The sequence below is a fragment of the Nycticebus coucang genome, chromosome 13, assembly GCF_027406575.1.
Source record: "Nycticebus coucang isolate mNycCou1 chromosome 13, mNycCou1.pri, whole genome shotgun sequence".
NCBI lineage: Eukaryota > Metazoa > Chordata > Mammalia > Primates > Lorisidae > Nycticebus > Nycticebus coucang.
In genome coordinates, this window is record NC_069792.1 from 36,579,674 (window position 1) to 36,597,587 (window position 17,914).

Sequence of the window (17,914 nt, forward strand, 5' to 3'; positions counted from 1 at the left end):
GAACATAAACCTGCGTAGGTAAGAATCAAGTGACAAAAGGCTTATGACTTGTTATTTAATACTGTATTGTAACAATGACACTTGGCTTCACCTTGTCTTTTTCCTTGATGATTGGATAGAGAAAAGGCTTACTGTAAATTAGGCTAAAATTCCAGAACATTTTTGGTATCACTTAAAAAGGGTTCAGAATATTCAGGTAGGTAGGGATGTTATCATGGATGTATTCCCCATGACCTGAGAACACAGTACTTCGCTTTTCTCTAGGAGGACTTCAAGAACACACATTTCTCTAGATCACTAACAAGAGCACTGGTGAAGGGGTGCTGATACCTTGGTCAAGCCAGCTGATTGCTGTTCTCTGCAACTTGAGGAAGTATGAGACACAGAATTATGCCCGGCATTCCACAGTACGGGAGATATAATTACCATAATAGACAATGAAGAAAGAGTTAAAATTATGGCAATTTAGATAACATCTAATAGATCATGATGTCAGCAGAGAGCATGTAGGAATTTGCTCAGTTATATAACATAATAATATTAATAATAATAATACTGATACTGGCCAACAGAGGCTGAGCTAAGCTGCTTCTATCCCTCTCACATTTTTCACATGCAAGTAAATTCAGAGACCCAAACCCAAATGTTTAGATAGTTTTTCTGTTGATGAAGGAAAAAAAAATCCTATAATAATTCTGCAAGTATATACAGTAAATAACATTTTTTTCTATAAAACAATCTATGTCTTTTCTTGAAATAACTATGTACTGAAGAAGGAAAAATGCTAATATTTTTGTTATCTTTTAGAAAGAGTTCTGAGTTGACACTAATAGAGACTCAAAGGGCCAATATAGTCTTTGAGTTATGGTAGGAGATTACTGAGACAAGGTGATAAATGAAAAACTAGTTCAAAGCTAACAGACTGTGTCTGTGCACTTATTCTGTGAATATTTTCCCACTTCAAAAATGTATAAATTCGGGGAAAATATATAATATATTTAAGAATTGATGTAATCCTCACCTGTGAAGAAAGAATTAGTGTTTTAATCTGGGAGGTAAGCATCATTATGCTAGAAGGGATCACATAACCCCCCCACCCACCCACTTCCGTCAAATATACTTTCCTTTCACTCAAGCCAAGATATCAAGCATAAAGGAATATTGATTCCATCAACAAAAACTTGAAGGATCCAACCGTGGTAGGCTGCATCATATTAATCACCTCTATTACGTTGCTAAAACCAGACAGATTATGGCAGACGGCTGCAGAGTACTGTATACCTAACTCTACTACAGCTAATGCAATCAGCTACTGCAAAAGATAAAACTTCTGGTGCTCCATGTATATTTCTTGATTTGGCAAATGTTTTCCTTGATTACAAAAGGAAGGAAGAATCAAGAGAAGTTAAACTTCAACTGGAGAGCAGACTAAGTCCTCCTCCTCTTTAGTCTCTTGCTTTAAGGCTCTGTTAACCTTCCTTTGTCACGTTTGAGTCACAAAGATATCAAACATCTTAAATTTTATTACAGTATCACCATTATATTTATGATATTACATAATTGAATCGCATGAGCAGAATGTATAAAATACACCGGTACTCTACTAGGATATATTAATAAATGTACCAGATGGTAGGTGGTAACTTAAGATTTTGTGACCTGCTACCCCGGTGAATGTTTTAAGAATTTATTGGTAGTAACATTGCAAGACCTTCCCTCTGAAAAGAAGGAAAGGTTGCTGCACTTCACATCTTCACCGGCTACAAAAAAGTAATAAGGTATAATGGAATTATTTTGAGTTTGCAAACAGCACATATAACATTTGAGAATGCTACTCTGAGAACACATCGCATCATGAGTCACCCAGGGGCATGGAGATTTCTGCATAAAATTGCCAGTCAACAATGTGTTAAGATGTTAGAGGTACTAAGTGATTTCATATTATATGCAGCCTAGAGATGAGGGGAGAAAGAATAAAATAGGCTGAACTTGGGACAACTGGGAATTTAGACTGGGAGAAATTAAACAGGGAACAGCTTCTATGTTAACTAACAGGTAAAACTGCCTGTTCAAATACAATGTAGGGGAGTAGAAAGTTACAGAGCAGGTGCGCTACAAATTCATTTCCAGCATATCTGAAGGTTCTGGATATTACTAAGTAGATAAAGATGTTCTACAGCAGGCGTCCTCAAACTGCAGCCCACGGGCCACATGAAGTGGTGTGAATTGTATTTGTTCCCGTTTTGTTTTTTACTTCAAAATAAGATATGTGCAGTGTGCATAGGAATTTGTTCATATTTTTTTGTTTAAACTATAGTCCGGCCCTCCAACGGTCTGAGGGACAGTGAGTTGGCACTCTGTTTAAAAAGTTTAAGGACGCCTGTTCTACAGAGTCTCTGGTAACTACCAATAGGTGAGTTGGGATGTATACTTTCAAGGTTCTGGAGAAGTGCTATTATTATTTGCAAAGAGCTCTTGTAATATTACTGGGACCCAGTAAATAACAATTACTAATGATATAGACCAATGGAGAGTCTCACCATGTCTTGGGATTCAGTAGGAATAGCAAACTTATTGAGTATTGGAAAAGAAGTAATTCAGGACCAGGCTCAAGCATATCCAAAAGGCATGGCTAAACACATCAAGAAGAACACAGATTCCTATGGCATCTATATATGTTGCACTGATAGTTTTCCTGCAGTTCATTCATATGATCCAAAGTGAAGTTCCTTTTGACCAAATGGTGGAGAAGGAAAGAATTCAAGGTTGATTCACAAATATGCCATTGGCAATAGCCACGAATAGTCTACTACCCTATTACATGTATATCCCTCAACCTAACCCTATTATTAACGCCTTAAATTCAAAATACATAATACTGGAATACTTACCAAGGTCCTGAAGATTAGTGTTGCAGGAAAATCTTGCATTTGACAGGGCTGCAGGAAGTAGTTTGACATATGGATAGATACTGACTTCTGGGGAGTAGCTAATGGCTTAACAATTTGGTCAGGGATCTGGAAGGAACAATAGCGGAAGATCAGGACCAAGAAAATTTGAGGAAGATAAATGCAGATGGGCATAAGGCCACTGAAGGATATTCCCAGCAGTAGGGGGACAGTGTGACTGTGCTGTTTGTATCAGCCAAACTCTCCTCTCCTGCATTCCAGTGGTTGCAAAACGAGTCCACAGAAGTGTGGTGGTGCAGGAGTGGCAAGAATAAATACTATCTCCAGTCTGATCCTGCAGAAAAGCTTGGGAATAAAACCTGTACTTCAGTTTTAGGTTGAGATAGAGGTGGGTGTGTAAACTTCCAGTAGGGGGATTCTCATGGAACCACAATCTTTTTGTAGAAGGAAGCAGTACTTGTCATTATTTAAAGGAATCTTGTTGGAGCAAGGCCAACACTCAACAAGCACACAGATAAAATTTCAGCTATATTATTATGACTTTTCATTTTGTTTTCTATCACAATCCAACAGAGGCTTAATTGTCAGAAAAATCATACTGGTCAAAAGAAATGCAAACATAAGGGTGGCGCCTGTGGCTCAGTCGGTAAGGCGCCAGCCCCGTATACCGAGGGTGACGGGTTCAAACCCGGCCCCGGCCGAAGTGCAACCAAAAAATACAGCCGGGCGTTGTGGCGGGCGCCTGTAGTCCCAGCTACTCGGGAGGCTGAGGCAAGAGAATCGCTTAAGCCCAGGAGTTGGAGGTTGCTGTGAGCTGTGTGAGGCCACAGCACTCTACCGAGGGCCATAAAGTGAGACTCTGTCTCTACAAAAAAAAAAAAAAAAAAAAAAAAAGAAATGCAAACATAAACAATTTAGTACATTTTTTAATATCTCTGCCATTAAGAGTTTTCAATTGTGCTTTTTTATTGCTATTATTTTGTTTATTTGCCTTATATGATTTGTACACTTTTTAATTGTTAAGATAATTTTCATTCAGATATACCACTATCTTTACATTGTAAGGATTTGGTTTTGAAATTCACTATAGATTTCATAAAATGTATCTGATATTAAATAGAATCAAATAAAACATAGTATGACATTATAGTTGACTTATGAACATCATAGTAATTTTAATTTTAATTTTAATTTTCACTTAAAATGAACTGCTTATCTACTTTTGCAATGTTACTAGTCTGGTTTCTCAAAAAAATGTTTTGGAGATTTTTCTTTCTCATTGACAAAAAAAATGCATACTACGTTCCTCTTTTACCCCAGTAATGATATGTTAGCCTTTGAACTGTGCATCATTTTCAGGTACCTGTGTCTTTTTGCTCAAAATTGTTTAATATGGGCACAGTAGCTAAAATTCATTCTATAACAGTGTCTCAGATAACAATTTTCAAAGACATAGAGACTTCCCTTCTGATTTTCACATATATAGGCATGTGCTGCAAATAACATTTTGATCAAGGACTAACTTGTATATACAATAGTGTTCCCACAGGATTGATTATACTGGGGCTGAAAAATCCTAATCACCTGGTGACAGTTGTAGTCATTGTACTGTCATAGCACAATGAATTATTCATGTATTTGTGCTGATTCTGGTGAAAACAAACTTTCCATGCTGCCTGCTGGTAGTTCAAAAGTATTTACCCTGTTTCCCTGAAAATAAGTCAGTGTCTTATTTTAAGGTGTGCTCCCAAAGACACGCTAGGTCTTATTTTCAGGGGATGTCTTATCTTTCCTGTAAGTAGGTCTTATTTTTTGAGGATGTCTTGTTTTCGGGGAAACAGGGTAGTACACATAATTATGGATGGCCCATAATGCTTGACAATTATGATAAACAAATATGCAACTGAGTTATACATTTACTCTATTGTACTTTTTCTCATTATTTAGTGTGTACTCCTTCTACTTATGAAAAAGTTAACTGTAAAATAACCCTGGGCAGATCCTTCAGGAGCTATTCCAGAAGTAAACATTGTTACCATGGGGCAGCTCCACGCATGGTATTGCTCCTGCAGACCTTCCAGTGTGACAAGCCATGAAGCAGAAGAGAGTGATACTGACAATTCTGATCCTGTGAAGGCCTAGGTAATGTGTGTATGTGTCTTAGTATTTAACAAAAGAGTTTACAAAATAACAAATGAAAAACAAGAAAAAAGGATATACAACTTCATATACTTAACAGGGTAAGGCTACAAAGAAAAAAATATTTTTGTACAGCTGTAGAATGTATTTGTGTTTTAGCTGTGTTATTACAAAGAGTATATATATATATATAAAGTAAAAAAAAGTAACATTAAGCTGCATATAATTTGTTATTGAAGAAGGAATTAATTTTTATAAATTTAGTGTAGACTAAGTGCACAGTGTTTATAAAACTACAGAAGTGCACAGTAATATCCTAGCCTTCACATTCACTCACCACTCAACTCACTCACATTTTATTTTATACATATGTGTATAAATAAATGTATGCTAAAGAAAAATATGATTACAGAAATTTGAAGATTGCTACTTTTTCACTTGTAGGTAATTTTGATCTAAACTGCCAAATAATGTTAAAAATAAATGCTTCTGTATTATAGGCAATAAACCTCAAGTGACAAAGAACTTAAAGGAGAGAAAAATATTATACATTTGTTAAGTTTTTCTTACAATAAATTTTAAATACTCATACCACTGTATCTCTCACTTTTCATAATGTTTGGCACTCTGCCTACTGATCTAAGAATGATGAGATATTATAAGTATCACATATGTTAAATTGAATATAATCTCAAAAATTCAAGATGCTTAGAAATTATTCTTAGTCTTTTTTTTTTAATTAAATCATAGCTGTGTACATTGATATAATCATGGGGCATTATTCACTAGCTTCACAGACCGTTTACCAAGTTTTACATATACCCTTGTAAGATGCACCGCTGGTGTAATCCCATCAATCCCCTTCCCTCTACCCACCTCCCCCCTTCCTCCCCTCCCTTTCCCCCTTCCACCTATTCTTAGGTTGTAACTGGGTTATAGCTTTCATCTTACTCAGTCTTAAGAAAGACGTCCTAGTCACTCTTGAATTTCATATGGCCTTGCTTATAAATGAGATTGTGAAGTGTAGAGACAGGAGAGAAGTATGTTGCAACATATTATAATGAGGACAAAGACTATCAAAATTCTGGGAATTCAAACAAGTGGAGGGGACATTAACTAATGAGGCCAGTTCTGACAAATGTGCCAAGTTAGCTAAAGCTAATTTTTATATCTCCTGTATTTCTCTGTACTAGTTGAATTTTCCTGCCCAGATGACAAATTGTTGAATCTATTTTGTCTTAGTGTTGCTTAGATATTTGTGATGCCCACAGGGGTCTTCTGCCTATATTGTCACTATATTGCCAAGTTAGAAAGCAAAATTATCTGTGCTGAGCTTCAATCCTTCTCTTCTGACTTGTCATAGGGCAATTTTATCCCTTAGTGAACCATAATGCTCTATCTTTAGGTACACTAACTGCACCACACCAAGGTATGAAAAAGTAGTGTCTCCAATAGTCCTCAGCTCCTAATGAATATTCTTTGTTCATCACCATTCAACTTTGTTTTAGTTGTAGGGAGTCTATGATTCCTTGGAGTTCATGAATACTCAGGTATTGGAGCGAACTTTGCCATAACTTCTGCTGGAGGCACTTAATGTTTTTAATGCTTAGGTTTACAAATTTACATAAGCTGTACAAACTTCATACCCAACATTCAGCACATAAGCAATGCAGCATTCTCAGGTTAGCTGTTGGGGAATGGGCTCTAATTACACCACCCCACCACCACTGATTTAAGATTATTTAGATAATGCTTTTAATGTGCTCATTATAGATCACTCTCCCTTTGAAAAGGGAAAATAATGATAATCACAAATTAGTAAATTTGAGCTCCTCAGAAGAAATGATCTATACAAATTGAGTATATTGTATGACCATTGCAAAGACAATATACATGCATACATTTAAGCAGTGAAGTCCTGGAAAATCTCTGCATTTAGAGTAGATTAAGCAACAAACAATCAATAATTATATACAAATGGGTCTTTTATTCAATATAACCAACCTGCATTACATTTGCAGTGCAAATCAGCAAGTACGGTAGAATTAAAAACCCTTAGGGTAGCTAGTGGCCAGAACATTTCTTGCATGCATGATGTCTCAAGAAAGTACATTTAGCCTGGTTGCCCCAACAATTGCTTAAAAAAAAAAGAAAAAAAATCTATCCAATCACACTCTACTTAATTTCACTTAATTTTAATTACAGTATGCTTGCATGGACAGGTTTCTTTTAAACACTGATTTATTTTCTAAATGGAGAGGCATGGTTGTTATTTAAGATCTAATGTTCCCTGATGGTCACATTTGGGAGGCTTTCCAACAGCAGGGCACGATTGTTATTTAAGATCTAACGTGCCTCACCGGTCACATTTGGGAACTGTTTCTGGCTGTACTGATGCTCTCGGCAAATAGTGTTCCAGCACCAGAAAAATTGCATAAATTCTGTGATGTCTCAGTGGATAATTTCAGAATTAAGCTAATCTCTTTTTTTGCTTCCTGTTCTAATTCAAATATGGAATATAAGGGGCAAGGTACATACATAGGGTATATACATGTTCAATGAAACATTTTTGGCTATTTATTTTGAGTATACTGGAAAAGTTCATAGAATACCAAACAGAAAAATCAAGCAAGTTGTAAGGCACAGATTAACTGAGCAAAGTGTGTGTACTTGAACTCTGGGTTTGCTTTATGAATTAAAAACATGGCAAGCAGGGTCTCTAGAGAAATCATGTAGCTTTCCAAACTCTTGAAGTGGATGATGTTCATTTAGGCATGTGCATAGCACAAACATCAATGGTTGTGCTTTATCTGTTTATAAAAGTCACCCCTTGGTAGCTAAGTTCCCAGTAAATAATTATTTTTACCTCCTTTCTCAAGTTGTTAAATTATGCTCTGGGCTCTACTATAGCATTAAAATAAAAACATGAAAGAAGTTTCCTCTGCTGTTTGATTTTTTAACTGAATTATAATTTTTATGCAACAACATACACAAGTATTAACTGTTCAATCTGATGAGTTCTGACATTCTGTAAACCAATGTAAGAACCATTCATTAAGAGAGACACACCATTTTCATTACTGAGAAATGTCATTTATGGCCCTGTCCAGTCAATTCTCACCCACGTCTAACCCAAGAGGCAACCACTGTATGATTTCTGCAACATAGATTATTTTATTGCTGTTTTTCTCAGGATTTAAAAATAGAATCGAATATAATACATTATTCTCTCTTTATTTCACTTAATATAATAATTTTGAGATTAGCCCATGTCATTACCCTATATCAGCAGTTTATTCTCTTATATTATTATGAGTATACCAAAATATGTATTTAACCAATATCCTCTTGATTTTTCTTTTCCTTTTTGTACTATTACAAATAAGGCTATTAAAAAACATTCTGGTTGTGTATGTTTAATTTCTCTTGAAAAAAATTTTAAATGAAATAGTTGAGTCATTAGCTAAATGTTCAACTTTTTAATAAATAATCAAACAGTTCTCTAGAGTAGTCTTATTATTTTATGTTGCCACCAGCAATATGTCAGTATTCCCGTTACTTCAAATCTTTGCCAACATTTGGTACTACCGGATTTTTAATTTCAACCATTCTAGAGAAATGGTATCTCTCTTTACTTTTATTCACTTCATTTCACTAATCATAATAAACACAATGTCACATGTTGGATTGACCATTTTTGTATCTACTTTTATAAATGTATAGTTTTTGACCCTATGGAAAACAAATTTAATAGGGGAAAATATTTTCAACCTAGCAAAACCTTCAAGTATGCATATACTCACACACACACATTTTAAGAGAATGAACAAATAGATAACTTTTGCAGTTTTTTTTTTCTTCGTTTGTTTGTTTGTTTTTTGGCCAATCCCCCTCCCTCCGCCCACCTCCCCCCTATGGATTCATCACTGAAATGTCTTGCTCTGTGGCCACATGACTGCTTTACCTCTATGTATTTCTGTTTTTGTGTCCCCTCTTCTTATAAAGACACCAGTCATATTGGATTAAAAGCCAAACCCACTCCACTGTAGCCCTAGGATCTCAACATACCTTTCATATTTTGGTGTCACTCAATTAGACCCATGCTATTCTCCCAAAAATTATTCATAAATAAAACACAGCATGTCATCACAGAGAAGTTTAAGACCAAACAAGATAGAATAGAGTAGATTCTGGAATCAAATTGTCTTCATTCAATTGTTAGTCTTGTCACTTAAGTGTTGTATCACCATGGGTAAGTCACTTAACATGTCTCATTTGCCTCATTTCCTCATCCTTAAGAGTGATAACAATCTTATTAATTGTTATTAAATAACTATTAACAGTTTAATAGGACTGTTGTGAAGAAAAAATTAACTAATGTATGTAAAATTGTATAGAGCAATGTCTTCCATATCAGAAATGCCATGGTGCGATTAATTCTTTTCTTTTATTAAATTTCAGAATATCGTGGAGACACAAATGTTTTGTTTACACGAATTGCTTTGGGGTAGTTTGAATCAAAGTTCTATGTGTGCCTGTCACCTAGATAGTGTCCATTGTACCTGTGAGGTGTAGTTTTACACATCCAGTCCTACCCACTCCCACCTGCTTGCTTTCTGCTGAGTTTTACTACTAAATGTGCACATGGTTTATGGTTTAGTTCAAATTTAATTTTCTTTGAGGTATCTTCATATGACTTTTCACAAAGGTTGTACCAATTTGCAGTCTCATCAACAAAAAGCAAAATAGTTCTTTTCTCTCCACATCGACACAGTATCTTTTATTCTGGGATTTTTTGATAGACGCCATTATCACTGGAGTTAATGATATCTCATTGTGGTTTTGATTTGCATTTCCCTGGTGATTAAAGACGTTGAGCACTTTTCATGTGTCTGTTAGCCATTAATCTATCTTCTTTCTTTCTGTTTTATCTTCTTCTATTAATGTCTTTTGCCCACTTGTTAAATGGGGTTGTTTGATATTTTCTTGTTGTTTGCTTGACTTCTTCACAGATTCTGGTTATTAGCTGTTTGTTGGATATATAGAATGCAAATATTCTCTCCCATCTGTAGCTTTTCTATTTACTCTATTGATTGTTTCCTTGGCTCTGCAGAAGCTTTTTAATTTACTCAGGTCCCATTTGTTAACTTTTGTTTTTATCTTTGATTGCCTTTGAGATCTTCTTCATCAATTCTTTGTCTATGCTTATGTCTATAAGACTTTTCAAACATTTGTTCTAGAATTCTTATAGTTTATGACGTGGGTTTAAGTCATCGTGAGTTAATTTTTGTGAGTGGTAGGAGATGTGAATCTTCTTTCGATCTTTTTCATGTGGCTATCCAATTTTCTCCACATTATTTATTGAATAGGGATTCCCCATTTATTGGCTGCTTTGTCAAAGATCAGATGGAAACAAGAGGATGGTTTTATATCTAGGTTTTCTGTCCTGATACCTTGGTCTATGTTCTATTGTCCTATTCTTGTGCCAGTATCAAGTACCATGCTATTAATTCTTTAAGGGCTTAAATTTGGATAAACTACTCTTTTGCCTTTTGTATTTGCCCTCCAAAACGTTACTCTTCTTTTATTTCAAAACGATGGCATCAAAATAACATGAGCTATCTATAAAGATTATTAATACATTACCTCTGAAAAATATGGGCTCTCTTTTGCTATCAAAACTATTAAACAATTTCAACACATGCATTGTTTAGAAGTCACATCTTGGTGGAGTCTAAGGTGCTAAGTATCAAAAGCTAACGAAATGTAAATACGTTCCTATAGCTATGTATGTCACACCATTTTCTTTTCTCTTTCTATGAAGCAAAATTCATTAAGTCTCTATATATTCAATTGATGTAAATATTTAACATATTATGATGGAATTCGTTGTAAATTTGTTTTTATGATGTCAATAAAATGACAAACTATGTGTGTTTTTCTAAGGTCAATGAATGAAATATCTATGAAATTGTGGATTCAAAATAATACCTTTTATTTCTCATAAAATGATAGTTTTTCGTATTGTACCAGAATTGTGACTATTCTTCTAGTTCTGTCTCACTGAGTGATTTGCTACTGGGAATTTGGCAGCTCCAGAAAATGTTGCCTAATATTTATGCTCTTTACCTTCCCACACTGAGATTTTAGATTTACATGTGGTACAATGATGGTACCTATTCAGGGAAAAGGAAATAGGATAATGTGAAAGGAATTGGGACAATCAATTGCTAGTCACAAGCTGTATTTTGTCAGTGATAATAGATGACCCCAAACTTTGAAGGCCAGAGAAAAGTATGTATCTGTTTTTCTCCTCTAAGCTCACACACTTTAAATTATTTAGGAAGTGCTCTTCTATATAATATAAAGAAGGCCACTCATATATTTCTGCTTTTATACCAAACTCAGTTCTGCATTTTATTAACACAAAAGTATAAAGTGAATACCCTTTTTTGTTTTTTATTAAATCATAGCTGTGTACATTAATGCAACATGGGGCACCATGTACTGCTTTTTATATACAATTTGAAATATTTTCATCAAACTGGTAAAATAGCCTTCCTGGCATTTTTTTAGTTATTGTGTTAAGACATTTATATTCTACATTTAGTAAATTTCACATGTACCCTTGTAAGATGCACAATAGGCATGGTCCCACCAATTACCCTCCCTCCATCCCTCCTCCCCGCTCTGCTCCCTTCCCTTTCCCTTTTCCCCATATTCTTAGGTTATAATTGGGTTTAGCTTGGGTTATATAGTTATATAGTTCTATTTCAGTTTTCTGAGGAACCACCATATTGTTCTCCATAGTGGTTGCACTAATTTACATTATTGGCCACAGTATGTGAAGGTTCTCCTTTCTCCACATCCTCATCAGCGTTCAATGTTTACTTGATAACTGTCTGTCTCTTTGATAAAAATTTGTTTTAGCTGGGGTGAGATGATATCTCATTACAGTTTTGCTTTGCATTTCTCTGATGACTAAATATGTTGAGCATTTTTTCATATACTGTTGGCCAGTTGTGTGTCTTCTTTTGAGAAATGTCTATTCAGATCTGGTTTTTTCCTATTTGATTTTTGGCACTCCTTATACATTCTAGTTATTAGTCACTTGTCATATGGATAGTTTGCAAATGTTTTCTCCCATTCTGTGGGTTGTCTCTTCTCTTTGTTGATTGTTTCCTTTGCTGTGCAGAAGCTTGATGTGATGTGATCCTGTTTGTCTAATTTTTCTTTAGTTGCCTGTGCTTTGGGAGGTATTAATCAATAAATCACTGTCCAAACCAATGTCCTGAAGCATTTCCCCAATGTTTTCTACATCTCTTTAATTATCTTTCCAGGTTACCCTTGTTCTTTTTCTGAAACCTATGTTTACTGTCAAATACAACACACTGAAATAAAAGAAAAGTATCCAGATTAACAACATATGAAAACAGATCTCCCTCATTATCACTATCTGAGGCAGAGGAAAGAATCTTGTTTGCACTCCAGAGGACTTTGTCTTCCTGACCACAACTTTTCCTGACCAAGTAACCATGCCTGAGTTCTATGATGATTGCTTCCTTGTTTTTCCTTATAATTTGACCCAATCTAAATATGCACATCTAAGAAGTATGGTTTAACTTTGCCTATTTCTAATTTTCATATGCCTAGATTAATGTAGGAAGCCCACTTTTTACTTTTTCTTTTCTTTTTTTTTTTTTGTTTGAGATGGGTTATATTTTATTGCTCAGGCTGATCCTGAACTCCTGGGCTCAAACAATTCTCCTGCCTTAGCCTCTTGAGCAGCTGGGACTACAGGTGTGTACCACCATGGTGGAGTAATTTTTTAATGTTTTGTAGACATAAAGTCTTGCTATGTTGCTTCTGGGCACAAATGATCTTCCTGCCTTAGCCTTTCAAGGTGCTAGAATTACAGGTGTGACCCACCATGCTTGGCCTAGGTCCACTTTTTGGTCTGACTTCTTTGGCTCAGCATTGAATTTTTAAAATGTATCCATGTTGGTGGTTCCTGTGGCTCAAGGAGTAGGGTGTCGGCCCCATATACCAGAGGTGGCAGGTTCAAACCTGGCCTTGGCCACAAGAAATTCTTGCTAGCTACTTCCCTCAGTTGTGAAGTGCAGTCTCAGCTGATGGAGCCTTTACAGTCCTGCACCAGCTTGATGCTGCTTCTTCCCACCCTTGTCAGTAGGAAACCTCCTCAAAGTAGTGTTGATTTGCATTTCTCTGGTGATTAAGGATGATGAGCATTTTTTCATATGTCTGTAGGCCGTGCACCTGTCTTCTTCATAGTGTATACTCTTAACATACATTTCCAAAGTCACTTCAAGCTATTAACTCCAAAATCACAGATGTTTTGTTTGTAGGATTTTTATATGCAATGCCTCAATCAATTTAGTAGTTTTCAACAGCAAGTATGGTATTATAATTTTAGTTAGGAAGATGAAATTATATAAATGTCAAAATTAGTATTTGCAAATGCTGTGGCACATGACGCATGGATGTCTCATTTCTGTGTTATGTGGAAGTCTCAAGGGAAAATAAGCTTTGGAAATCGGAATAAAGAGATAAGTAGCTCAGGAAAACAAAACTGAAGGATGTGAGTTAGTTAATGGTTATAATATAGACAAACATTAAGGAAAACCTGAAGATAAAAACATAAACCAGAAATTAAGAAATTCTGATACACCTCAAAGCATTAAGAATCACTAAACTGTCCTCAGAAGCATGACAAGTCTCTGAAATGCAGTAAACTCCCACAAAATTAAGCAGCATATTCATAGGAGGAGCATCCAACTAAATCAACTCTGAGAATTGGGGAATATCCATTCTGTTTTGCTATTACCTGTTATCCGTTACTTGGGGTAGCCCATCTGTTTGTAACAGATGCCTAATCCCATTGCAGAATATGCTGTGTTCTACAGTCATCTGCAATGGGACCAAGGGAACAAAACAGTGACCTGGCTCATTAGGAGTGGATTATTGTTCTCACCAAAGCATTGGAATAGGAAGGCAACCTTGATTTGTCTCCAATAGGCTATTCCAGAACATGACTAATGCCACTCTCTCCATCTCCCTTGGTGTTGCATGGACCTCGCCTCTGGGTAGTATCTTTTTATGGTATCTATTAACCAATCTTATTCTGATACAATGAATGTGGGGGGTGTTGAGGCTAATTTTGTATGCCCGATCCGGAATTACTGGTGAAACACACTCCAGCTGTGTTTGACATAGAGAATCAATATTCCACATAAGCTTATTCTGTTCATGATAAAAACGCTTTCATGACTCTCTTGACTGTGTCAGAAGCTTTTATGAAAATTACTAATATTGACTCAGTAGAAAAGGATATAAAAACCCATTTGCTTAAGTATTTTGGCAATGTGCCCATGAAACAATTTGAAGAATACTATTAAATCCTTCCATTCTACTTCTTGTTTATTCCAATTCCAAAAATATATACATATGCTTCCTGCTGTTTACAAAGAATATGTGTTTATAACCATTTTACAGATGATTGTTTAAAAATCTGAATAGAACACCTAGGGAGGGATTACCATTCAAAGTATTTTGAACTTTTTCATTAAATTACTGGGTGCTTTAAAATTGTCCTCCAAAGAGACAAGATGAATAGACCAAATTAAACTGTGTTTGGCAGTATGAGATACGGCATGTGTGTGAGTTGATAGTATAGCAGGGAGAAAAAAGAAATATAAATCATAAAAATCACCGAAAGATCAAAAGACTTTAAAATTTCAAATAGCAATATTATAAGGCAATTTGTTCAACAAAAAGTTATATATATATAAAAGTTTTATATATATATATGAAATAGCCTAGAATCTTGGCAAAAAAATACAGGCCTCAGTTTCCCCTGACCTAAATCTTACAATCTAGTTAGGAAGGTACATGTAAACAGCCAACTTTAACAGAACCAATAAGTGCTGCTGTAAGCATATTACATTATGTATAGTTGCCGAGGAAACAAAAAATAATCTTAAATTTCATGAGTTTACAAGTTTGATTAGCTGTAGAACTATTGTTTAAAATCACTTTGATTTCTTCTGACATTTCCTAAATACATGAGTATAACGGTGAAAATGTATTAGAACTATGTACAATCCATGAGGTTTCAACCATTTACTGAGAAGGATAATTCATAGAAATAGAACATTATCTTTATTTTAAAATCCAGACAACTATTTATTGTGGTATACTTTCTGATCAGCACCTCTGCCTGGGCATCATACAATACTTGCTGAATGAATTTATATTTGCATGTTCTAGAAAATGTGATAGAAGTGGTACCAAATTAAATTATAATAGTACTGTAATTTATTTTTATATTTGAAACAATTCCAATTAAATTACCTAAAAACTTCCCTGTCTCAAGTTATTTTACTATAAGTCTATTTGAAGACCAGGTTTAAAGAGCAGAAGAATTCTTCTGTTAATATTGAAAAAATAGAAATACTTCAGCAAGTGGAAGATGAAACGAGCCCATAAAGATAACTTGACTGTGCTGACTTGCATTTGATTTTATGGCCTAAAATGGGCATAATGTGACAAATTAAGAGGCAACTGGGAGCCTAAACTAATAGTCTCAGATAGTGATTGATTTGAATCCCTTAATTATCATTAAAGTTAGAAATATATTCTGGTATTTCATATTAAAAAAAATACAACATGAATTGGCTACTAATTTCAGTAACCCAAGGATTATGGATATAAAGATGAGAAAAATCCAGAAAAATTGAGTAAATTTTGTGAATTCTATGGTTAATTAGTAGAAGAATTAGTGTTAGCCTCAAATCTCCCAATTTGTCAACAGTAATTCCTGAATTGTGATATTTCAAAGCAGAATCTAATGATATTAAATTAACAAAAGCTACCTTCCAAGAAATACATTTGCTTTGAATAACCCTAAAAGGAAAACATTACCCAAGAACGCCCATTTGTATGTAGGTATCCAGGGGCAGAAAAAGTTGCTTCAGGTCCCCATGGAAAATAGGAAGGGGGATATAATTGAACATTTTCTGAGACTATGTGTGAATGTCTCCTTTCTTTCTGTTAGTAGGTAGCCTGTCACAGGTGTGTGAACACACTGGCATTGCAACAGCTGGACTCTTTTTAGAAACACTTGAGCTTTCCTGTCAAGATTTGTCAGTGACTTTTTGTAACCTTTTCTGGTCCTGCCTATGTGTTCAATTTAGTGTTGAGAGGCTTCAGGCTGCTCTTCCATATTGTTATCTTATCACCTTCAGCTCTAACATTAACAACAGCTCCACATATGTCACCCCTGTAGTCATCGAAAGATTCTCCAATAAAGCACAGCAGTGTCTATAGCCAAAAGTGATCAAGGTCACTTGTCTCTGCTGTTTGTTCAATGTAATTAGCCATCGTCCTTCCTGTTGTTTTTCTCATCTTCCCACATAAGCTCAATACCATCCTCAAAAAGTGAGTAGTCAAAGCCAGGCATTAAATTACTAGACAATTGGATATGGTTGTACAGAGCCCAAAGTCTTCAATAGTATCAAACTTAGAGATCAGCAGGTTTGCTTGCCAAGTTTTGCTTTTATCATTTTTAAAAAACCAGAACGCCTATCTGTTCTGTAAAGGATGTTTAATATAGTGTTCTGGGGTAGCAACCTCCTGATTAGATTCTGTTTTCTCCTTTTCTGTAGGTGGGGGATTAGGAGTAGGGGTGGTTTCCAGTTCCAGAGTCACCATCCTAGATGGATCTGATCACACAACCCTGTTCTTATGATCTTTGAGGAGGACTTCATAATGAATGGAATGAAGGTTCTCTGGCATTGTAACTTAATCGAAAGAAAATAAATACTACATTTTGTATATATTATCATGGTTGAGCATAATTTATGCCTTGTTACACCTATACCTAGGTAGATAGGTAGACAATAAACTACAAGGAAGATCTGAGAATATTCATAGGTAAATAAGAGATTAACTAGACAGAAAAGTTAGACAGGTGGGTGGGAATATTGATAACCAGATATAGGAAATGTAGTTAGACAATTTTCCTTATAATTGATATTTAAAAAATCATGTAATAATTAGAAGGATAAAGACATCAGCCCTTGTGTATCACTTTGCCCATAACTGAGTAGTAGTTACTTCAGAGTTGTCTATTTAACAGCCCTTAATTAGGGGAAACTAGAAAACATTGATCAACTAGAAACTTTGGGCTGTTTTGGGCAGGGTGTTAATAATTATGGAAATTAGAAAGAGGCAAAATGATGAAATTAATATCTCTTCCAGTTGAATAAAAAGGTAGACAACTACCACTAAACAAGAAAATAGGTAAGCTGTTAATTAACAATAGCCTTAAAATGTCTTTAATGCTGAAGACTCTTTAGCTAAACAAATTTGTATGGAGTGACTCTAACTACTTCAGGTCATTTTTGTAGACACTGAGGAAAAAGTAACTATCAAACTTACAGGATTTTCATCCTCATTGATTGCATAGTCGAAGAGGATAGAGAGTGTGTGCCACATAGAGTTTCACAATAAGGCAAAATATAATCAAGAATGAAAATAATATAAGTATACAAAAGTATACCTATCTAGATATTTTACAATAGCTAAGAAATACAGTAGTTGTGGAATCTGGCATTGGAATGTTCAAAGACTTGACAATTGATTTAATCTCTATAATTTTATACAAGTTACTTATTTTTTGTACACCATAATTTCCATATCTTTAAATAGTTTTAATAATGCCCTCCATCTCATGGCATTTAAGGGAACATTAAAAAAATAATAAAATTTTTAGTGCTGTTGAAGTGTACTCTGAAGGAGAATGTTTATAATATTGGAGAAGCTATGTTCATATGGGTAGAGAGGAT

The 17,914-nt window shown here is 35.0% G+C and overlaps 1 pseudogene; it reads right to left on the bottom strand.

Annotated features, from left to right (window-relative positions):
• Nucleotides 1-16,244: 16,244 nt before the first annotated feature.
• On the bottom strand, nucleotides 16,245-16,778 carry LOC128563335 (eukaryotic translation initiation factor 4E-like; annotated as a pseudogene).
• Nucleotides 16,779-17,914: the final 1,136 nt, after the last annotated feature.